Source organism: Macaca fascicularis, chromosome 15, assembly GCF_037993035.2.
Source record: "Macaca fascicularis isolate 582-1 chromosome 15, T2T-MFA8v1.1".
NCBI lineage: Eukaryota > Metazoa > Chordata > Mammalia > Primates > Cercopithecidae > Macaca > Macaca fascicularis.
In genome coordinates this window covers 114,206,153-114,230,280 of record NC_088389.1, presented here as the reverse complement: position 1 = coordinate 114,230,280, position 24,128 = coordinate 114,206,153, and the positions used below count along the sequence as shown (strand labels likewise).

The following is a 24,128-nucleotide window of genomic DNA, read 5'->3' as shown; positions in this document are numbered from 1 at the left end:
AAATGTTAGAGGCATCAAAGACCAAATAAATGGTATGCCATGTTCTTTAATAGTAGATTCAATATTGTAAAGATGTCGGTTTTCTCAAAATTGATTTAACAATTCAATGCATTTTCAATCAAAATTCCAATAAGATATCTCATGAAGATTCAGAAGCTTAATTCAAAATTTATATAAAAATGCAAAGGCATAGGAAGAGACAACTCTTGAGGAAGAAGAACAAGATGGAAGGAATGTTTCTACCAGATACTAAATTTTATTATAAGCCAGGCATGGTGGCTCATGCCTGTAATCCCAGCACTTTGAGATGCTGAGGTTGGAGGATCTCTTGAGTCCAGGAGTTTGAGACCAGCTTGTGCAACATAGTGAGACTCCATCTCTATAAAACAAGAAAAAAAAAAATAGGTGGAGGTGGTGGTGTGTGCCTGTAGTCCTAGTTACTTGGGAGGTTGAGGTGGAAGGATCTCTTGAGCCCAGGAACTCAAGGTTACAGTCATCTATGATCATGCCACAGTGCTTCAGTCTGGGTGACAGAGTGAGACCCTGTCTTTAAAAAAAGAATAAATAAACACATTTTATTATAAAAGTGTAGTAAACCACACAATGTAGCATTGGCCTAAGAATAGAGTTACAGACCAATGGAACAGAACAGAAAGCCCGCAGACCCATCCACATATTGATATTTGCTATTTGGGAGAAGTGGCATTGCAGATTAGTGAGGAAGGATGGATTCATAAATAAATGATACAGGCACAGGTGATTATCCATGTGGAAAAATATGAAATTGGATTTCTACCTATATCTGTTATCATTTTGATGCATAACAAACCTCTCCAAAAGGCAGAACTTTAAAACAACAAGCATTTATTTAGGTCTTCTTTCTATGGGCCAACAATTTTGGTTGAGCTCAGCTGGCTGGTTCTTCTGGTCCTGGCTGGGTTCATTCATTCATCTGTGGTCAGCTTTTGGGTCAGCAAGGGGCTGACTGGCCCGAGATGGCTTCACCCAGGACGTCTTGTTTCACCTTCACATGGTTTCTCATCTTCTGGCAGGTTAGTCTGGGCTTATTCACATGGTGGAGGAAGGGTTCTAAGACATCAGGAGTAATTGTATAGGCCTTTTGAGGTCCAGACTAGATCCAGGTAGATTAAAGGCTTAGCTATGAAGGAAAAATTAAAACATTAGACCTTGGACCTTATAGGTGAGTATAGGATAGTGAAAAATTTTTATTATTTATTTATTTATTTATTTTTTGAGATCGAATCTTACTCTTGTCACCCAGGCTGGAGTGCAATGGCGTGATCTCGGCTCACTGCAACCTCTGCCTCCCAGGTTCAAGCTATTCTCCTGCCTCAGCCTCCTGAGTAGCTGGGATTACAGGAGCATACCATCACGACTGGCTAATTTTTGCACTTTTAGTAGAGACAGGGTTTTGCCTTGTTTGCTAGGCTTGTCTTGAACTCCTGACCTCAGGTGATCTGCCCACCTCGGCCTCCCAAAGTGCTGGGATTACAGGCATGAGCCACTGCGCCTGGCCTAAGAATTTTTTAAACAAGATGCAGAAGGCAAAATCAATAAAGAAAAAGACGGATACACATTTTTTAAGACCTTGCCATATACAGTACGAAAAGAAAAGTCACAGAACGAGCCTAGAGTTTTTCCACTGCTCCCCGCCACTGCCTAAAATGAGTTGGTCTTGAGGCTGTAAAGAAGTCTCCTAAAATCAATATTAAAGAGACAGAAAACCTAATAGAAAAAAAAGAGTAAATACATAAACAAGAATTTAATAGGAGAGGAAACATAAGTGGTCCATAAACATAGGAAAAAATGTTTGATCTTAACCTTATTAGTAATTAGAGAAATGTAATTAAAATATAAAGGCCAGGCATGGTGGCTTGTGCCCGTAGTCCCAGATACTGGATAGGGTGGGGAGGTGCTGAGGTTGTGGGGAGTGCTTGAGGCCAGAAGGTCGATGCTGCAGTGAAATGTGATCCTACCACTGCACTCCAGCCTAGGCTACAGAGTAAGACCCTGTCTCAAAAACAAAAAACAAAAAACAAACCACCAAAATAAAATTGTGAGGTACCATGTACATATGAAGCAAACTGGAAAAATACCAAAGTGGAACAGTACCAAATGCTGGCTGGAGTGTGACACTTGAAGATACTCGTCCTCTGCTGAAGGAAATGTAAACCATTATCACTGCTCTGGAAAAAACAGTTTCGTCTGATAGAGTAAAACTGAATATGCACATATCCTATTAGGTTAGGACCATTATTTTTTTTAATTAATTAATTTTTTAAATTTTACTTTAAGTTCTGGGATACACGTGCTGAATGTGCAGGTTTGCTACATAGGTATACATGTGCATTGGTGGTTTGTTGCACCTATCAACCCATCATCTAGGTTTTAAGCCTTGCATGCATTAGGTCTTAATGCTCTCCCTCCCCTTGCCCCCCACCCCCTCAACAGGCCCCAGTGTGTGATGTTCCCTTCCCTGTGTCCATGTATTCTCATTGTTCAACTCCCACTTATGAGTGAGAACATGCAGTGTTTGGTTTTCTGTTCTTGTGTTAGTTTGCTGAGGATGATGGTTTCCAGCTTCATCCATGTCCCTGCAAAAGACATGAACTCATTCTTTTTTATGGCTGCATAGCATAGTATTCCATGGTGTATGTGCCACATTTTCTTTATCCAGTCTATCACTGATGGGCATTTGGGTTGGTTCCAAGTCTTTGCTTTTGTAAATAGTGCTGCAATAAACATACATGTGCATGTGTCTTTATAGTGGCATAATTTCTAATCCTTTGGGTATATACCCAGTAATGGGATTGCTGGGTCAAATGGTATTTCTAGTTCTCAATCCTTGAGGAATTGCCACACTGTCTTTCACAATGGTTGAACTAGTTTACACTCCCACCAACAGTGTAAAAGCATTCCTATTTCTCCACATCCTCTCCATCATCTGTTGTTTCCTAATGATCGTCATTCTAACTGGCATGAGATAGTATTGCATTGTGGTTTTGATTTGCATTTCTCTGATGACCGGTGATGATGAACATTTTTTCATGTGTGTGTTGGCTGCATAAATGTCTTCTTTGGAGAAGTGTCTGTTCATATCCTTTGCCCACTTTTTGATGGGGTTGTTTATTTTTTTCTTGTAAATTTGTTTACATTTGTTGTAGATTCTGGATATTAGCCCTTTGTCAGATGGATAGATTGCAAAATTTTTCTGCTATTCTGTAGGTTGCCTATTCACTCTGATGATAGTTTCTTTTGCTATGCAGAAGCTCTTTAGTTTGATTAGATCCCATTTGTCAATTTTGGCTTTTGTTGCCATTGCTTTTGGTGTTTTAGTCGTGAAGTCTTTGCCCATGCCTATGTCCTGAATGGTATTGCCTAGGTTTTCTTCTAGGGTTTTTATGGTTTTAGGTCTTACATTTAAGTCTTTAGTCCATCTTGAGTTAATTTTTGTGTAAGGTGTAAGGAAGGGGTCCAGTTTCAGTTTTCTGCATATGGGCTAGCCAGATTTCCCAGCGCCATTTACTAAATAGGAAATCCTTTCCCCATTGCTTGCTTTTGTCAGGTCTGTTGAAGACTAGATGGTTGTAGATGTGTGGTGCTATTTCTGAGTTCTCTGTTCTGTTCCATTGGTCTATATATCTAAAATATATAGACCATTACTTTTGCACTAATCTAATACAATTCTGCAATTCCATTCTTGGGTCTATACACCAGGAAACATGTATGCAAATGTTCAAGAAGTCTCGTTCATAATACTCTGGAATTGGAAAAAAATCTGAATGTCTATCAGTGGTGAAGTGGTTTTATAAGTCATGTCATATCCAAACAATGGAGCCCTGTACAACAAATAAAATGAATAAATTACAGCTGCAAAAGCAAATCAAAGCCATATTGCTGATTGTAAGAATAAAATCCATATGATCCTCAATTACAGAAAATTTAAAAACAAGAAAATTAAGCAATATATTTGTAGTTAAAAGACACACACACACACACACACACACACACACACACACAATGCAGAGAAGAAAAGAATGATTAACCTAAAATTCAAAATGAAAGGTGTTGGAAGAGGCACAAAATGTCCTCCAGTGAACTGGTAATGTTCTATTTCTTAGCCTAGATATTGATTACACAGATGTTTATCTTATTCTTTTATTTCAAAGTGTACCTGTAGATTTTATATACGTCTTTGTGTGTAATGTATCACACACAGACGTAACTGGGATCTTTCCTGCCTAATTTACAGGTGCCAGCAGCAGTGAGCGACCCAGGAAGTACCCACTGCGGGCAAAGCAGGAATGAATAATGTCTGATATGCCAGAAATCTAAACTGATCTCGACCTTCATCTCCTCCAGCTTGATTTATTCCCTAACCGGCCACTACTGTTTTTGCTTACATTGCACTTGCTGGTAACTATCTCTGACACCAATGACATTGCATAATACTCCTTCACTGGTGTATGTGAATACTTGCCACTAAATAAGAGTTACATTTTATTAAAAAAATTAAATCCACTTCAAAACAAAACAAAATAAAAATACCCTTTTGTGTATCTTTGACAGAGTATGTCCTTATCTCCTCTAACAGTGGCCAGTTGATTCAGGCAACACTTTAAATGATGACATGCATTACCTATTATCTTCTTTTCTTTTTTTTTTTTTTTTTTTTTTTTTTTTTTAAGACGGAGTCTCACTCTGTCGCCCGGGCTGGAGTACAGTGGCCGGATCTCAGCTCACTGCAAGCTCCGCCTCCCGGGTTTACGTCATTCTCCTGCCTCAGCCTCCCGAGTAGCTGGGACTACAGGCTTTTCTAATGCACTTCAAGTACATTTTCTCTCATTCTTTGATCCATACAGTAATGAGGATAATTTTTACAAGTACAAATTCCCCAGAAAATTAAGCATCTCCAAATTTTCTTTGAGTGGAAGCCACAGTTATACTGCATCACTCTTATAAAAATAGCTCCCTCTTTATTCTTTATTTTCTTGAATAAAAGTTAGTTGTCCATTCTTGGGTCAATCCAAGTATGCCAGCCTTTCAAAACTTTTGCTCATGTGATGTACATTTTCTAAATTTCCTTTAAGATCGATTTCTTAAATAAAATAAAATGGCTAAGTTGCTTATTATTTGGCATCTCTCTCACACTCTTTTTTTTTCTTCTCTGTAATCTTAGTTAGCCTGAAGGGTAGAGGGGATGTGGATTTCAACTCAATCAAATTTCCTTGTAGACTGAGAGTGACACTTACTGTCACACAGGGAATTTGAGTATACTAAGTCTTCAGTGATATTATAAAACTTTCTGCAGTTGCATCTTTTATTGATGATTCAGAAAACCTGTCAGGACTGGGCACAGAGCTCATGCCTGTAATCACAGCACTTTGGGAGGTCAAGGCAGAAGGATTGCTTAAGGCTAGGATTTCAAGACCAATCTGGGCAACATAGAAAAACCTTGTCTTTCTCTCTATATATATATAAAAAGAAAATATGTCAAAATATTTAAGTGCCCTGGGTCATTATAAATATCAAGGATCATCACATAGGGTTGTAGTTACCTATTGCCACATTACAAATTACCCCAAAACTTGGCAGCTTAAAACAGCAAACATTTATTTAGTACAGCAAATATTTATTATAGTACAGTTTCTGAGGGCCAGGAATGTAGGCTGGCAGTGAAGCTGTCAGTAGGGCTGCAGACTCATCTGGAAGCTCACCTGGGGGAGGAGCTGCTTCTAAGCTCACTCACATATTGTTGGAGGCCTCAGTTTATTGCCAACTGTTGGCAGGAGACCTCAGCTGCTCACTACATCTGTCTGTCCATCGGCTGCCTGAGTGGCTTCACAACATGGTAGTTGGCTTCCTCCAGAGTGAGTTATGAGAGAGAGACAGAGATAGGGAACCAAGATGAAAACCACAACCTTTTATAACCTAATCTTGTGTCACAGTCACTTCTGGAACCATATGGGAGGGAATTACGCAAGGGTGTGAATGTCAGGAAGTAGGAATTACAGGGGCTGTTGTCTTGGAGGCTGGTTACCACAGACAGAATTTATAATGGAGTAAATCCTCCTTTTTAAAAACATTATTAGTTGTAGTAAAAAAAAAGCCCCAGATAACTGTCAAATACCATATGTTCTTACTTATAAGTGGGAGCTAAATAGTGTGTAGACACGGACATAGAGTGTGGAATAATAGACATTGAAGACTCAGAAGGGTGGGAGAGTGGGAGGGGCTGAGGGATGAGAAATTACTTATTGGGTATAATACACTATTCAGGTGATGGTTATACTAAAAGTCCAGACCTCACCACTGTGCAGTATTTCCATGTAACAAAATGGCAATTGTACCCCCTAAATTTGTACAAAAAAACACCCACAAAACAAAATTTACCAGCTTAACCATTTTTGAGTGGACAGTTGAGTAGTGTTAAGTGTATTCACATTGTTATGCAACACAGCTCAGAGCTCCAGAACTTTTTCATCTTGAAAAATGGGATACTTTCTTCCCCCTAACTGCCAGGTGTGTGTGTGTGTGTGTGTGTGTGTGTGTGTGTGTGTGTGTGTTTAATTTCAGTAGGTTTTTGGGGAAATAGTTGCTGTTTGGTTACATGGATAAATTCTTTAGTGGTGATTTCTGAGATTCTGGCGCACCCATCACCTGAGCAGTGTACACTGTACCCATTGTGTAGTCTTTTTATCCTTCACCCTCCTCCCACCCTTTCCCCAGAGTCCCCAAAGTCCATTGTATCATTCTTTTTTTTTTTTTTGAGACGGAATTTTGCTCTTGTCACTCAGGCTGGAGTGCAATGGTGCGATCTCGGGTCACTGCAACCTCTGCCTCCTGGGTTCAAGTGATTCTCCTATCTCAGCCTCCCGAGTAGCTGGGATTACAGGCAGCTGCCACCACGCCCGGCTAATTTTTGTATTTTTAGTAGAGACAGAGTTTCACCATGTTGGCAAGGCTGGTCTTGAACTCCTGACCACATGTGATCCACCCACCTTGGCCTCCCAAAGAGCTGGGATTATAAGCATGAGCCATCATGCCTGGTCCATTGTATCATTCTTATGCCTTTGCATCCTCATAACTTATAGCTTAGCTCCCACGTATGAGTGAGAACATACAGTGTTTGGTTTTCCATTCCTGAATTACTTCACTGTACTTTGGCCTTCTTCAGCCACGGTTGGAGAGGCCTGGGACACAGGGCACCAAGTCCCTAGGCTGCACACAGCATGGGGACCCTGGGCCCAGCCCACAAAACCACCTTTTCTTCCTGGGCCTCTGAGCCTGTTATGAGAGGGGCTGCTCTGAAGTTCTCTGACATGGCCTGGAGACATTTTCCCATGGTCTTAGGGATTAACATTAGGCTCCTCATTACTTATGCAAATTCCTGCTGCCATCTTGAATTTCTCCTCAAAAAATGGGTTTTTCTTTTCTACTGCATCATCAGGCTGCAAATTTTCCAAACTTTTATGATCTGTTTCCCTTTTAAAATGGAGGGTTTTTTTTTCTTTTTTTGAGATGGAGTCTCACTCTGTCACCCAGGCTGGAGTGCAGTGGTGCGCAGTCTCTGCTCGCTGCAACCTCCACCTCCCAGGTTCAAGTGATTCTCCTGCCTCAGTCTCCTGAGTAGCTGGGACTACAGGTGCATGCCACCACACCTGGCTAATTTTTGTGCTTTTGGTGGAGATGGGGTTTCACTATGTTGACCAGGCTGGTCTCGAACTCCTGATCTTATGATCCATCTGCCTTGGCCTCCCAAAGTGCTGGGATTACAGGTGTGAACCACCACGCCTGGCCCGGAATGCTTTTTAACAGTACCCAAGTCACCTCTTGAATGCTTTTCTGCTTAGAAATTTCTTCTGCCAGATACCCTAAATCATCTCTCTTAATTCAAAGTTCCACAGATCTCTTGGGCAGGGGCAAAATGCTACCAGTCTCTTTGCTAAAACATAACAAGAGTTACCTTTGCTCCAGTTCCCAACAAGTTCCTCATCTCCATCTGAGACCACCTCAGCCTGGACCTTATTGTTCATATCACTATCAGCATTTTTGTCAAAGCCATTTAACAAGTCTCTAGAGGGTTTCAAACTTTCCCACATTTTCCTGTCTTCTTCTGAGCCCTCCAAACTATTTCAACCTCTGCCTGTTACCCAGTTCCGAAGTCTCTTCCACATTTTCAGGTATCTTTTCAGCAATCCCCACTCTACTGGTACCGATTCATTGTATTAGTCCGTATCCACACTGCTGATAAAGACATACCTGAGACTGGGAAGAAAAAGAGGTTTAATTGGACTTACAGTTCCATATGGCTGGGGAGGACTCAGAATCATGGCAGGAGGTGAAAGGCACTTCTTACGCTGCAGCAGCAAGAGAAATAGAGGAAGAAGCAAAAGGGGAAACCCCTGATAAACCCATTAGATTTCGTGAGACTTATTTACTATCACGAGAATAGCATGAAAAAGATTGGCCCCCATGATTCAATTACCTCCCCCAGTGTCCCTCCTACAACACGTGGGAATTCTGGGAGATACAATTCAAAATGAGATTTGAGTGGGGAGACAGCCAAACCATAACAAAGTCTTTGCCTGAGCCAATGTCTAGAACCTTTTTTTTCCCCAATGTTATCTCCTAGAATCTTTATAGTTTCAGGTCTTAGATTTAAGTCTTTTATCCATCTTGAGTTGATTTTTGTATAAGATGAGAGATGAGAATTCAGTTTCATTCTTTTACATGTGGTTTGCCAATTATCCCAGCACCATTTGTGGAATAGGATGTCTTTTCCCCACTTCATGTTTTTGTTTGCTTTGTAGAAGATCAGTTAACTGTAACTATGTGGCTTTATTTCTGGGTTCTCTATTCTGTTCCATTGGTCTATATGCCTGTTTTTATACCAGTACCATGCTGTTTTGGTGACTATGGCCTTATAGTATAGTCTGAAGTAGAGGAATATGATACCTTCAGATTTGTTGTTTTTGCTTAGTCTTGCTTTGGCTATTCAGGCTCTTTTTTGGTTCCATATGAATTTTGTGATTTTTTTCTAGTTCTTTGAAGAATGGTGGTGGTATTTTGATGGGAATTGCATTGAATTTATAGATTGCTTTTGGCACTATGGTCATTTTTTTGTAATTGATTCTCCCCATCAAGGAACATGGGATATGTTTCCATTTGTTTGTGTCATCTATGTCATCAGCAATGTTTTGTAGCTTTCTCTGCAGAGGTCTTTCACTTTCTTGGTTAAGTATATTCCTAAGTATTTTATTTTATTTTTTTTGCAGCTATTGTAAAAGGGGTTGAGTTCTTGATTTGATTCTCAGCTTGATCACTGTTGCTGAATAGCAGGGCTACTAATTTGTGTATATTAATTTTGTATCCTGAAACTTTGCTGAATTCATGTACCCAAGGGCTCTTTAGATGAGTCTTTACGGTTTTCTAGGTATGTGATCATGTCATCAGCAAACAGTGACAGTGTGACTTCCTCTTTATCAATTTGGATGCCCTTTATTTCTTCCTCTTGTCTGATTGTTCTAGCTAGGATGGATACTTTCTTATAGCTGCATTTCTTGTTTGTCAGACACTGGTAGATGGCATCACCCTGATTTTGTGCTCTGTTTGGTTTAGATGCTTATTTCCGCCTGTCTATATTCTACTGACTTAGTGGCCCCTTTCTTTACTCTGCCCTGTACCCACATCCCTTGCCCTTACCATGAGACTCTGCAGGCCTCTGTATGAAGCACTCTGCCCCTTGTCTTTGGGCTTGGCCATCTGACTTACTCTGGCTGATGGAATGAGGGCAAAGGTGACAGTGTGCCAGTTTTGAGCCTAGGCCTTAAGAAATGTCACTTTTTCTGCTTGACTGCTTATGCTTCTGCCATGACCTTAAGAAGAGTTTGCTGCTGCCTATGAGAGTGTTGTCCCCTGCCCCCGAGAACTGATGCACATAGAGCAGATGTAAGCCCAACCTGCTATGAGGAGCCCCAACCAGTTAGACCTTTACCTTAAAGCCAAGCTGCTCAGCTCAGGCAACTGCCAATCAATCTGCAGATACAGATGATGGGCTCGGCTGAGAGGGCAGAACCCCTAGCCATGCGAGAAGTAAATGCTGAATGTTGGGTGTTGCTGATATTTGCGATCATTTGATACAAACTGATGTTCTGCCCTTTTCCACTCTGACTTCTGCCCCACAGGTTCCCAGACACACTCACATATCATCATTGTTTTTCCTTCTGCACTGTCATGACACCTGTCTACTGTTTGAGGTGACTGCAGCAGGTTCCAGAAGTAGTCTATCCACTGAGGATGAGCAGGAAAAGAATAACAGTCCCTCAGAATTACAGACATGAAAAGCACCTCAAGAGTTTCCGCACACAGGGTTTCTGGAAAGCAGCTGGTACTGCTGTGAATGTTCCTTTTCCTCCTGGGGAGCAGAGTCACATTCTGCAGAACATCCACTGAATATGCTGAGGCAAAGTGTTTGCCATGGTGAAGTTTTGTGCAAGATGGTGCTTATTGATTAACAATGGCATGGTTCATGATCGATAGTGATGGATTCAATATGGGTGAATTCATCATGATTAGCAATAATGTTGGCTTAATACAATGTGCTGATGATTAGTTTATTTTTTCTATCTTAAAGGATCATTCATAACCTTTTCCATAGTCTTCTCCTGACCCTCTGCACCTCCTTCCCAACTTCCTCTAGGACTTTTTTTTTTTTTTTTTTTTTTTGAGGCAGAGTCTTGCTGTTGCCCAGGCTGCAGTGCAATGGTGTGATCTCGGCTCACTGCAATCTCCACCTCCCAGGTTCAAGCAATTCTCCTGCCTCAGCCTTCTGAGTAGCTGGGACTACAGGTGCCTGTCACGATGCCTGGCTAATTTTTTGTATTTTCAGTAAAGACTGGGTTTCACCGTGTTATCCAGACTGGTCTTGATCTCTTGACCACGTGATCCACCCGCCTCAGCCTCCAAAAGTGCTGGGATTACAGACGTGAGCCACTGTGTCCGGCCAGAACTGGGGTTTTGAGAGGACTGGCATGTCTCTAAGTATATTTCATCCTTGATAGGCTTCATGTTTGTAGCACCTAGCATACTGCTACTCAAAATGAGTACTTGAATGCCAGTGACCCAACGTAGTGCCTTTCACGGCAATTGCTCAACAAATAAATAAACTGGGCAATATCTCGTGGAAGGTTAAATAAGGTAAAAAAGGAGATCAGTTCTGTTGGCTTCAGTTTTCTAATCTGTTAGATCAAGGGGAGAGGGTCAGTGAAGTGGATGATTCCTAAGGCCACTCTTTGGCTTGAGCCTTTATTACACTTCTGAGACACAGTAGCTGTTGTTCTGGGACGCCTGGCTCCGCCTCTGGCTATTGGTCTGACCCCTGAAATCCCACCACCTGGTGAGTGGGAGCGGGAAAAGGAGAGGCTTACAGTGGTTTAGATGCAGAGCACGGCACTTAAATACATTGTCTCCTTTACTTTTCACAGTGACCTTGTAAGATCGGGATTTAGCAGATGAGAAAACAGGCAGAGTGAGGTTGAAGAACTACTTAATAAATGGTGAATTGGGGGCTTGAAAAAATGCTTGTCTGACACTAAAATCCAAAATCCTTTCGGTTTTAACCATAACATCACATGATTCCAGATGATTTATAAGGGGACCTTGGTTTTAATAGTGTCCTATTACAAATTTGGGATGGAGAATTCCAAGCCCATTTGTTTTTACAATACCTACCTTATTTAAAAATATATGACTAAATGCAATTGAAGGGAGAAATATGCATGTAAGTACAAGATTATGTTAAAAAAGATTTTACATTTAACACAAAGAGCCAAAGTTATGAAGGTAAAGAACGTGCTGAACAATTCGAGAGAGACACGCTCCTATGGTGTGCCATTTCGTTAATTATGTGGCATTGTTTTTCAGTATGTCATGCATATAGAATAACCACAAAATCTTGCTCTTGTTGGTCATCTCCTGGGGGAGGATGTGGGTCTCAACAGCAACTTACTTGGCTGTTGGCCACAATCTGAGATTGGATTAGGAAATCGGGACTCCAGCTACAGAGGTTTGTTTCAGTACAGGCTGAGCTAATTGGTGATAGGTGGGAGGTTAGGGTGGGGAACACCCCTTTCCTTCCCATCCCTCTACAAAGGGATGCAGGTTGAGCTGCATACACTGTGGTACTCAGGTCCCTGGGCTTTTCACTTTACGTTACTAGAAGAACCCATATTTTTCCATTCATGGGCAGTTTTTCTCATTATCTTCAACTCTACTTTTTATTGCATTTTGGCCACTTTCTATCCATAATGATTGCCATTAAAGAACAGCTAGTCGGTCTGGATTTTGTCCAAAACATATACTTTTTCTCTCCGTAAACACTTTACATCTCTCTCTTTTCACATGTTCAGGGCAATTTCAACCATGGACAGAATATTGAATTGTTATCAGAATTCCAGACATTTGTGCTAGAGGAGCTTTATAAATCATCTCATCCAAAAACCTCATTTGTGAATGGGGAAATTTGTTATTCAACTGAGTGAAGTGACTTATCCAGAGCTGGGACCCAAACCCCATCCCCTGTTGCCTTGTTCAGCGCTTGTCGTACTATACCGGGGTCCTCCCTGTCACAAATTTAAGGCATCCAGAAAAGTTAGAACAGGCCCACGTGGGCCACAGTCTGAAGGTGTCAGGCTGTATCTTGAGAAAGCAGTCTCTGGATAATCGAGAATATTGAAAATGTGATGTTTGTTCTGGTTCACTCAATCAACACATATTTATTGAGTGCAAACTGCGTGCTAGACATTAGGTTCAAAGCTTGGCAGGGAGAGCGGGGCGGGGAAAACCTAAATGTGGTTCTTGCCTTCAAGGACGTTACAGACTGGTGGAGGAGGCAGGCCTTAAGCATGAAATAAAATAATGCACACCAGAAATATTTTCCTTCATGTGAAGGAAGAGGATGAGAAGCTGTAACAGAGGGACCTAATTTGGATTGAGAGTGGAGTAGGAAAGGTGTCCCTGAAAAAGGGACAATTTTAGCAAGATCAGAAGGATAAGAGGAGCTACTCTGGCAAGGAATAGTAGGGAGAGGACCCAGAGAGAGGGATGAGCATGTTCAAAGGCCCTGAGGGGTGTGTGCAGAGTCTCACTGCTACCTCCCTGTTAGTTGTTAGCAATAGTCACTCTGTTAGTTGTTAGCAGTGGACCTTCAGTGGTAGTGGGGAGACGAGCAGCAATCCTGCCCCCTAGACCATAGCCAGTTGGTCCAGGGAAGGACATGTGACCCATACTGAGCCAATCAGATTATTCTCTCTTGGGAATTTGGAATGTGGAGCCAACCCTAGGAGATCCCCAAGCCCAAGCAGGTGAAGGGCAGTGCTCTAGAGCCCAAGGCCTCCTGTTGAGGCACCCAAGCTGTCCTGGTGCTGGCCCATCTCGAAACCTGAAGCCTTACCTCTTCTGTGGATTCCATGAGACATCTCGACATATTTCCCTATTGGTTTAGATTTGCTGCAGCTACATGTAACAGGCTGGAAACAGCAGTGCCTGAAATAAGGCACAGGTTTGTATTTTTTTATGTCAAAGACTTTTGGAATTAGCCAGTGCAAGCTGGTGTGGAAGGTCCCATGGTCATTGGGTGCCAAGGCTCTGTCATAGGGTCATAGAATATTCAACATGATAATATGTGTAAGAATTTAGCCCAGAGTTTGGCACAGGGCAAGTGCTCAGTATTGTTGTGGACTATGGTCATGGTTACCAGCTTTACCTTATAACAGCCTAACTCCTGTCACTCAGTGTTGGGTGGTTTTCTCTTCTCTTTCTGTCCTTCCTCTAGTTCCATGCCTTCCTATGCATATGGAGAAACATATTCCCCAAATGTCCATTTTCTCTCATCTCCACACCACTTTTCTAGTCCAAGCCATCTGTTCCCTCTGAATTGCTGCAATTGCCTCATTTTCTTGTCCTGCGTCTACTCGTGGTGTACCCTATGTCTCCTCCCTCCAACGATCCATTTTACATGTGGCGTCCAGAGGGTCTTTTAGAAATAGACCATCACTGTTGCACTCCAGACCCTGGATGGTGAATCATCACACTTAGAATTAAATTCAAGTGCTTAACATTGCCTGCAACTTTCCATGTAATCTGGCCCTTACCTACTTCTCAAGCCCTGTCTTTTACTGTCACTATGCACTGGCCTTAGTTCAAGCCCTTTAGTTTGTCAAGTGTGTTCTCTCCTGGGCGCTTGCACTTGCTGCTCTCGCTGACCCATCACCAACTCCTCTTAACTTGGGGGTACACTTCAGGTCCCAGCTCACAGGGGACTTCTGTCACCTCCTCAGACAGGACTTCCCTGACTGCCCCTCCCCCATATCTCCTGATCATAGAACCTGCTTTTTCCTTCATGGCACTCGTCATGATTTATACGTAGACATTTACTTCATGTGTTTGATTTAATCCCTATTCCATACTAGACTGCCAGCTCCATGTGGATCCTGATATACCTGCTTTCCTTACAATTGTATCCCAATTGTCGGCACAGTGCCTGGCACGGAGAAGGTGCTGTGGGAATAAGTGTTCACTGAACAGATGACGCCACTGTAGCTGCATGACTGCTTGACAGATGAGGATTACTCCTGTGCCCCTGCCCCGCCCTCCCAGGTTCTGATTAAAAAAAAAAAAAACAGGAAGAGAGGATTCTGGGAGCATAAGGAGGCCTGAGGGCACTGCCCAGGAGAAGCTGTAGTATAGGTAAGGAGAACATTCCTCAGTCTGTGGGCAGGAGAGATCCAGAGTAAGCTCAAACTAAATTCAGAGTCCAGCTGTTTATGCAGAACTGCTGGATTGTGAGCCCTCCCTCGAGGCTGCCATCCACGAGAGCTGATATGCATAGGAAGAAGGAGGCTGTACCAGGAGAAGGAGCTCTGCCTAGCGTCTCAGGTAATAGACAAAGGAGGTGGTGGGAAGCACAGCATGTGTGCCCCACCAGGGCTTGCAAGACTGGGCCAGAGTCCTCAGACGGAGGTGAGCTGGGTCTCAGGTGGGAGACCCTCATCCTGTCTCAGCCCGAATCTCCGCCTGCCTCCGGGACAGTGAGGACAGCATGAGGGCCAGTGGCTTTAGGTCACATGGGCATTAGCATCAGAAAGAATGTCCGTGAGGAAGCCTAGAGGAGCCTGGAATGCACCATCCCCTTCTCTTTCCAGCACTTTCCCAGTTTTCTGTAGAAACCATCTCACACTTTCTCACCTTTTCTCAAGTCTCAGGTGACCCTCCACCCAAAGCTCCTTCCATCTCCACAGATGACTTCCTTCAGTCCCCCATGGGCAGAGACAAAACAACCTCAGCTTCTTTCCACCAAACCTGTGTGCATCCCACCTTTCCTGCTCTGCTTCTCCTGTCTAGAGCCAAGCCTTCCACTTCTCTCCTCTCTCCAGTGTTTCCTTTGAATTGCTCCTTCTCACTGGCATTTAAACTTGCCCAAACTTCTCCCATCTTTTTGTTTGTAGAGGCAAGGCCTCACTCTATCAGCCAGGCTAGAGTGCAGTGGTGTGATCATAGCTTACTGCAGCCTCGAACTCCTGGGTTCAAGTGATTCTCCTGCCTCCTGAGTAACTGGAACCACAGGCGTGAACCACCGCACCTGACAAACCTCTCCCATCTTAAATGAAACCTTCGTTTGACCTCATTCACTCTCTTGTCCTTCATAGCCCAACTTCCTGAAATAGTGGACTATACTTGGAGTCTCCACTTGCTCACCTTTCAGTTTTCCACCATCTGTAGTCTGGTTTCTCCTGTCCCATCACTACTTTGAGAACACTTTTACCAAGGCCATGATGGTGGGCTGAATAGTGGCCCTCTGAAGATATCCAAGTCTTAATCCCTGGAACCGTGAAGGTTACCTTATTTAGCAGGGCAAGATACCTTACTACTGGTTTAGACTATGGAAGAATGGGACCATGAGCCAAGGGATGAAAAGAATGCATCTCTAAGCCCCAGCCTCCTTTCCCATGGAAATCTTTTACCTCTCTTGGCTCTTGCCTGATTTATCCTGTGGGTCTGCCGTGGGGAAGGAGGGCCTGGTTCATTTGTCTTTCTTTTTACCTCCTCTCTGAAGGAGATGGAGTATTTAAGAAAAAAGTCCAGGTATTAACAGGCTGTTGCGGCTTTCATCTGATGTCAGAGGTCTCTGGGTACATTGGAGGTTCTCTGCTGGGGCTCTTTGGTGGGTGGTGGGTGTTAGAGTTTGTATTTCTTGCTCCATTTGCTGGTTGTGAAGACTCCAGCCACTCATTCCTCAGCTTCCAGCATTCAGGAGCTTAGCTCTCAGCGTTTGCTCACAAGGAAAGTTTCTTGGTCCAGTTCATTTTAAGATGACCATCTGTCTTCCATAAGGTCTAAGTCTGGCCCATGGGTAGCAATGGGGCACCCTCATTCTGCCAGGCTCTGAAGAGGCTGCCATTCACCCATCCTAGCCTCTGAGCCTGGCTGAAACTGCTCACCTCCAGACTTTCACACTAGATGCTAGATCCTGCATACCCCACCTCCCAGGAAACACTTGTCAAACTCTCCATGTAGTTTCTTCAAGCCTCTCTGGCTTGGTTAAGGTGAGAGTGTTGGAAATAAGAGCTCAGAGTCACAAAGAAAATGAGCACTCAAATAAAGGATTTTTCAGCAGGCAAATTGACTTCTGCAGAAAGGTGCTGCTTGTTCTTCTGGTCACTGCGAGACCACACCAAAGAAGAAGGGAAGGGGTTAACCCTAACGCAGTCAGTCCCTGCTACTGTGTCCGGTCCTCATTGGCTGGGGTCAGACCACACAATCTAAGCTGATCCTGACTGGCTGCTTCAAATGGAGCAGTGGTAGGGGCTACAGCAGCAGGAGGAGCAGTTTTGGAACTAAGGGTGCCAAATAAGGATAGGGGTTGTTACAAATTGGGAACAGATGTGGGTTACAGATTGGAAATGGATGTGGGTTACAGATTGGGAACAGATGTGGATTACAGATTGGGAATGGATGTGGATTTCAGATTGGGAACGGCTGGAAGGTTGTTTACCGTAACTAGGGGCAAGGAGGCAGGGAAGTTAGGCTTTGAAAATAGAAAACAAGCGGAACCTTCGAAGAGGAACTCACAGTTTCCAACATATCTCTCTCCTCCCTCCATGGAGCAGACGAGGTGGGGGAAAGGACCACACAGAGATGAGTCTTTGGAATGCTTATATGAAAGCAAGCCTCATAGATTATTTCGACGGCCTGTTCTATGAAGGATTCCTTCAGTGGAGAAGATTCTTTCAACTCTGAAGCCTGAGGAAGTTGAATGCTCACATCAGAACCTTTATGTTACATCAAGACTGTTAATTCTATTAAGTGGAGAAGAAATAAAAGCCACAATTATCCAGCTACTCATACACTTCAATACGTGAAGAAAGAAAGGAGAAAGCAGGGAAACCATATCAGTGCTGTGTGCACCTTGTTCGTGAAATTGCTTGGTAAGTTGTGTAATGCAGAAGCCAGAGGCCTCCTGCTCTGTGAGATTCCTCAATCCCTGTCCTCGCTCTAGACTGTAGACCCTTCAGAGCTTCTCTTTCCAGTGTCATCTCTGACCCTGGCTCCTGTTTTCCCATGGACCTGAACCCTTCCCTACCTTGCCCAGATGAGGGATTCTGCCCATCTGCAATTTTCCAGGAACACATGCACCTTATAAGGCCTTTGTGGTGGTAGCAAACTAAGAAACTTGACACAGAGGTCCACGCAAACAACACAAAGCGGAGTATTAGACATCTCTTTTACTGAGAACCCTTGCCCTACCCCATGACTGGGATATTTCTTTGATTGTCTCACACTATAGAATATTCCACATGGCTGTCAGTTTGAAGACTCAGATATCTAATTTGGCTCAAAATTCTAGTTCCTTTCCCATGTAGAGAAATTTAGTCTTTGGTTGCCTTGACTCCTGATCCACGTCTTTATGTTCTCTTACTCAAAAAGCTTCTTAATAGGTATTTTCTTCATATATATATATATATATATATATATTTTTTTTTTTTTTTTGAGATGGAGTCTCACTCTGTCACCAGGCTGGAGTGCAGTGGCATGATCTCGGCTCACTGCAATCTCCACCTCCTGGGTTCAAGTGATTCTCCTGCCTAGCCTGCTTAGTAGCTGGGATTACAGGCACCCCCCACCGCACCCAGATTTTTTTGTGTGTTTTTGGTAGAGACGGGGTTTCACTGTGTTGGCCAGGATGGTCTTGATCTCCTGACCTCGTGATCCTCGCGCCTCAGCCTTCCACAGTGCTGGAATTACAGGTGTGAGCAGATTTTTTTTTTTTTTTTTTTTTGAGATGGAGTCTCATTCTGTTGCCCAGGCTGGAGTGCAATGGCGCAATCTTGGCTCACTGCAATCTCCGCCTCCCAGGTTCAAGTGATTCTCCTGCCTCAGCCTCCTGAGTATCTGGGATTACAGGCGCGCACCAGCACACCCTGCTAATTTCTGTATTTTTAGTAGAGATGGGGTTTTGCCACATTGGCCAGGCTGTTTTCGAACTCCTGACCTCAGGTGATCCACCCACCTTGGCCTCCCAAAGTGCTGGGATTACAGGCGTGAGACACCGCGCCTGGCCCAAAATAGATTTTTATTTGGTGGTGGTTGTTATCTGTTCAGATTGTAACATTTTCAGTATGTGCCACCAGGGGTGGATTTTTTTTCTTTCCTGTTTTGTTCCCCAGCATCCAGAACAGTGCCTGGCACACAGTAGGCATGTTATTAATAGGTATCAGATGAATGTGGAATGAATTAATTTTCCTCATATAAAACATTTGCAGTCTCCTGCAAAAGTGCCCCCACAAGGATTTCCCATGAAGTATGTGAATAGAAAACAAACAGCAGATTTAGCTATGGTACCTCTTCGAATCCTACTTGGGGTGTTGATCTCTAGGTCCACCCAGTGAGGTCTAGATCCGTGGAGAGTTCCTCATCTCTCCTCTGGGATGCCAGCTTTCTGCACTAGGCCGCTTCCACGTTGTACAGGTGCTCTTGGGCCTGGGGGATACACGTCGGGCAGAATTGCCCCTGCATAAGCAAATGTCCCTAGAGATTCTGGGTGACTTGGTTTACTTCCAGCAGTGCCTTCTTGGACATAAATTTGTCCTGTAGGGGGCGCCAAATCCCAACCTTTCCCTGGCTAGCCCTCTTCACTCTCAGGTTCCTGAGAGTCCCCGCAGGTCTCTGAGTCCCTGGTACTTGGAAGATGTGCCTCTGGGTGGGCACCTTCCTCTGCAGCCCCTCTTTCCAGAGCTTTGGCTTTCTGGAAGGAGAAAGGTTGGGAAAGTCCGTGGAGTTCATTCTGTCTTGGAGACAACATGGCTCTCCCCTTTGGCTTCTTCATCTCCCTTTGGCTTCACCTCCATTTTCCAATACCTCCCAGACAAGTTGTAGCTCTTATACAAGCAGGATTGGACTATTGGCATCTCACTAGAAATTTTCCTCTTGTAAACCATACACTAACATACGCAAAGGAGGCATTTCTCTTCACAGAGTCTCAAGGTTTTCCCAGCAGAACATCACTATGTAATTATGATTAGTTGTTTAGTCTCCAATACTTTCTACATTAGTGAATGCACACATGAAACTTACCAGGCAGACTTTGTGCAGTGGCAGTATAGTAGCCAATGAGGTTTGTCTGAGGGGCGATTATTGATAATTGAAAACAATTCCCAGTACCTCACCAGGATGATTTGACATACCTTGACACTGGCAATTTTTGACTTGGCAAAATACTCTTTGGTTGCCTTGACTCCTGATTCATATCTTTATGTTCTCTTCCTCAATAAGCTTCTTTCTTTCTTTTTTTTTTTTTTTTTTTTTTTTTTTTTTTTTTTTTTTGAGACGGAGTCTCGCTCTGTCGCCCAGGCTGGAGTGTAGTGGCCGGATCTCAGCTCACTGCAAGCTCCGCCTCCCGGGTTTACGCCATTCTCCTGCCTCAGCCTCCCGAGTAGCTGGGACTACAGGCGCCCGCCACCTCGCCCGGCTAAGTTTTTTTTGTATTTTTTAGTAGAGACGGGGTTTCACCGTGTCAGCCAGGATGGTCTCGATCTCCTGACCTCGTGATCCGCCCGTCTCGGCCTCCCAAAGTGCTGGGATTACAGGCTTGAGCCACCGCGCCCGGCCCAATAAGCTTCTTAATAGGTATTTTCTTCCAAAATAGGTGTTTTTTTTTTTTTTTTGAGACGGAGTCTTGCTCTGTTGCCCAGGCTGGAGTGCAGTTGTGTGATCTTGGCTCATTGCAACCTCCACCTCTATGGAAACTGAGCAAAAAAAAAAAAAAAAAATTACTAGACAATGTAACTCCTTATTCTAGGTGTTGAAAGCTTTAAAAACTAAAAATTTCTTTTATTGAGGTATAAATTATATAAACACACACCTAAAGGTTGCAACTCAATGAAAATCTATATGTGGATGTAGCCCTGTAACCACTACTCAGATCATGACATAGCACCTTTCTAGGCCTCCAATGGGCTGCCTTATGCCCTCTCTCCAAGCTGTTACCAATTATCAGATAATTGATACCAAAAAATTGCCACTATTCTGACCTATAGCAGATTAATTTTTGTCTGTTTTGGGGAAATATACAAATGAAATCTTTAGAGATTACTATATTTTGATCAACATTACATCGTCCTTGTTGCTGTGAGTTGCAATGGTTTCTTCTTCTTTTTTTTTTTTTTTTTTTTTGAGGTGGAGTCTTGTTCTGTCACCCAGGCTGGAGTGCAATGGTGTGATCTCAGCTCACTGCAACTTCCGCCTCCCGGGTTCAAGAAATTCTCTTGCCTCAGCCTTCCGAGCTGTTGGGATTAAAAGCATGCACCACCATGCCTGGCTAATTTTTGTATTTTTAGTGGAGATGGGGTTTCACCATGTTGGTCAGGCTGGTCTTGAACTTCTGACTTCAAGTGATCCACCCACCTCAGCCTCCCAAAATGCTGGGATTGGAGACGTCAGCCACCATGCTTGGCCAATGGCTTCTTTTTCATTGTCGTGTAGTATTTCATTGTGACTATGCCTCAATTTATCCATTTTTTTTTTTTTGAGACAGGGCCTTGCCCTGTTGTGTAGGCTGGAGTGCAGTGGCATGATCATAGCTCACTTCAGCCTCCAACTTCTGCTCTCAAGTGATTCTCCTGCCTCTGCCTCCTGAGTAACTGGGCCACCATACCAGGCTAATTTTTAAAAATTTTAATAGAGATGAGGTTTGGCTGTGTTGCCCAGGCTAGTCTTGAACTCTTGAGCTCAAGTGATCCTCCCGCCTCAGCCTCCCAAAGTGTTGGAATTACAGGGGTGAGTCACTATGCCTGTCACCATTTTACTCTTGATGGACATTTCAGATGCTTCTAGTTTGGGGTTTTAATGAAAATAATGTTGCTATAAACATTCTTGTATCTGGCTTGTACATATAATTGCAATGAAGTTCAATTTATCCGTCATTTTTTATTGATTAGTGGTTTTTATCTATTTGTAGTCAATATGTAAAAGTTTTGATTCTTGGCTTTGCAAGTCCATAAACTTGATTTCTATCAGCCTATCTCGGGTTGTTCAGGCCTAGAGAAGTGATTCAAAACCAGACTTACAATAGATAAAAGTATTTTGTTGTCTAAAAATATCCATACAAAATATTTTAATATAAGATTGATGTATAAGTCTCAGAGATAATTCATGCATTTGTGACTTACAATCCAACCCATCTCATTTCAGGCTCTAAAAACCCGAGAAAACAATTTATCAATCAGAAGATTGCTTGGTGGACATGGATTTAGAGTGAGAAGGAATTGAATGGACTCAGTAGATATTTACTATAAGCCATGAAAGACTCTAAGGAGCTGTCACTATTGCTCTGTCGAGTTCACTATTTTCTGTTACAGGAATCACCGAAGACTTGTGTATTTGTAGCTGATATACTTATTCATATTCTTCTCCATTTTTTCTGTTGGTTCATTTTTTTTCTCACTGAATTATAAAAACCTCTTTGTATATTTGTTTGTGATTTCCCCCCAATTTATCCTTTATTACTTCATTTATAATATTTTCTTTTTGCCCAGGAGAGGGTTAAGATTTTTACCTAGCATAATTTCTAGAATGATTTTTTTAAACGGAACTATAAGACATGGCATTTTTATAGAATATACTGAAATATATTGACATTTATTTCTGTCATGTCAACGAGAAGTAATTTTACCAGAGAAAAGGTGGTGGCTTACGCCTGGAATCCCAGCACCTTGGGAGGCCGAGAAGGGTGAATTATGAGGTCAGGAGTTCGAGAGCAGCCTGGCCAATATGGTGAAACCCTGTCTCTAATAAAAATAAAAATTTAGCTGGGCATGGTGGCTTGTACCTGTAGTCCCAGCTACTCAGGAGGCTGAAGCAGGAGAACTGCTTGAACCTGGGAGGTGGAGGTTGCAGTGAGCCGAGATCGCACCATTGTCCTCCAACCTGGATGACAGAGTGAGACTTCATCTCAAAAAAAAAAGGAGTTTTAAACCTATACATATTTGAAAAAATACATTATTAAAATATTCAGGAAATTTTATTTTATCAGCTTATTGTTTTAATCATTTACTGGTGATGCTCATTTGCAGAGAAGATTGGCAGGTGTCAAAAAATTTAGAAAATGTCTGGAGGGAAAACATCATTTTGAGAAAATTCTGTCTAGAAACATTATTATTCTGTGGATTCGTAAAAGATGAATTGTCATTGTAGTATTTTAGTACAAAACGTGTTGGTCCATCTCATGGAAAAGTGAGTGTTCCCTGTGGCCTAGTTTGCAAACCCCTATATAGTATTTCTCAATTTTGTTCCCCGCTGTAGGCCCTTCATACAAAAGTCTGAAGAAACATGTGGATAAAAATATTTCACTTGGCTGGGCATGGTGGCTCACGTCTGTAATCCAAGCAGTTTGGGAGGCCAAGGCTGGTGAATCAGTTGAGGCCAGGAGATCAAGACCAGCCTGGCCAACATGGTAAAACCCCAACTCTACTAAAAATACAAAAATTAGCTGGGCGTGGTGGTGCACTCCTGTAATTGCAGCTACTCAGGAGGCTGAGGCAGGAGAACTACTTGAACCCAGGAGGCAGAAGTTACAGTGAGCCGAGGTCGTGCCACTGCACTCCAGCCTGGGTGACAGAGTGAGATTAAATGTTTGTCAAAAATATTAAAATAATAACAATAAAGCAGAATAAAAAAATTGAGCATAAAAATGATAAAGGTTTCATATTAGTGGGAGGGTTGATATTGTTTGGAATCATTCACAGAAGTGTCCATGCACAGCATGAAAAAACCTTAAATTACAGGTTAACACCTTGTTGTTTTATTTCCTTTGACTTCTACTAATTTATTTATTTACTGAGATGGAGTTTTGCTCTTGTTGCCCAGGCTAGAGTGCAATGGCACCATCTCGGCTCACTGCAACCTCTGCCTCCCGGGTTGAAGCGATTCTCCTGCCTCAGCCTCCTGAGTAGCTGGGATTACAGGCGTGTGCCACCATGCCTGGCTAATTTTTGTATTTTTAGTAGAGACAGGGTTTCACCATGTTGACCAGGCTGGTCTCAAACTCCTGACCTCAGGTGATCTGCCCGCCTCGGCCTCCTAAAGTGCTGAGATTATAGGCGTGAGCCACCATGCCTGGCCTACTTCTACTAATTTTGAGAATACCAGATCACAATGTTAAGTGATGAGTAACTGCAGCAAGCGCTGAGGAACTCCGTCAGATGGTGCTGGCATTTACAGAAGTGAGGGGCAGAGCTCACTGGCGAGTGTGTTCAGTGCTCCATCAGGGGCTAAATCAGCCAGCATCACACAGATGTTGGGAAGGAGAAGGATCCCTACTACAGTCTGGCTTCATTCAGCCCTGGAAGGTCATTCTTAACATTTCCAGCCTTTGCATATGATGTAAAAATATGCCCAACAACAAATGTTGATTTTATTCTTGAAACAATGAAGAAAACCATCAACTGTTAAGAGTCAACCCACAACCCGATGTTTGCACAATAGGCTACTCTTCTTAGGATGTCCTCAAGTCCTTTTTTTGATATTACAACTTGACAAATTTTGGCTCTGAA

At 42.9% G+C, this 24,128-nt stretch overlaps 1 long non-coding RNA gene and 1 pseudogene across 1 annotated transcript; both read left to right on the top strand.

The window, feature by feature from the left end:
* The first annotated feature begins 17,140 nt into the window (after nt 1-17,140).
* On the top strand, nt 17,141-22,390 carry LOC141408679 (uncharacterized). Its single transcript, XR_012424827.1, has 2 exons — nt 17,141-17,507; nt 21,769-22,390. It is a non-coding gene; the product is annotated as an uncharacterized lncRNA (long non-coding RNA).
* LOC123569312 (U4 spliceosomal RNA) lies at nt 19,660-19,809 on the top strand (annotated as a pseudogene).
* Nucleotides 22,391-24,128: the final 1,738 nt, after the last annotated feature.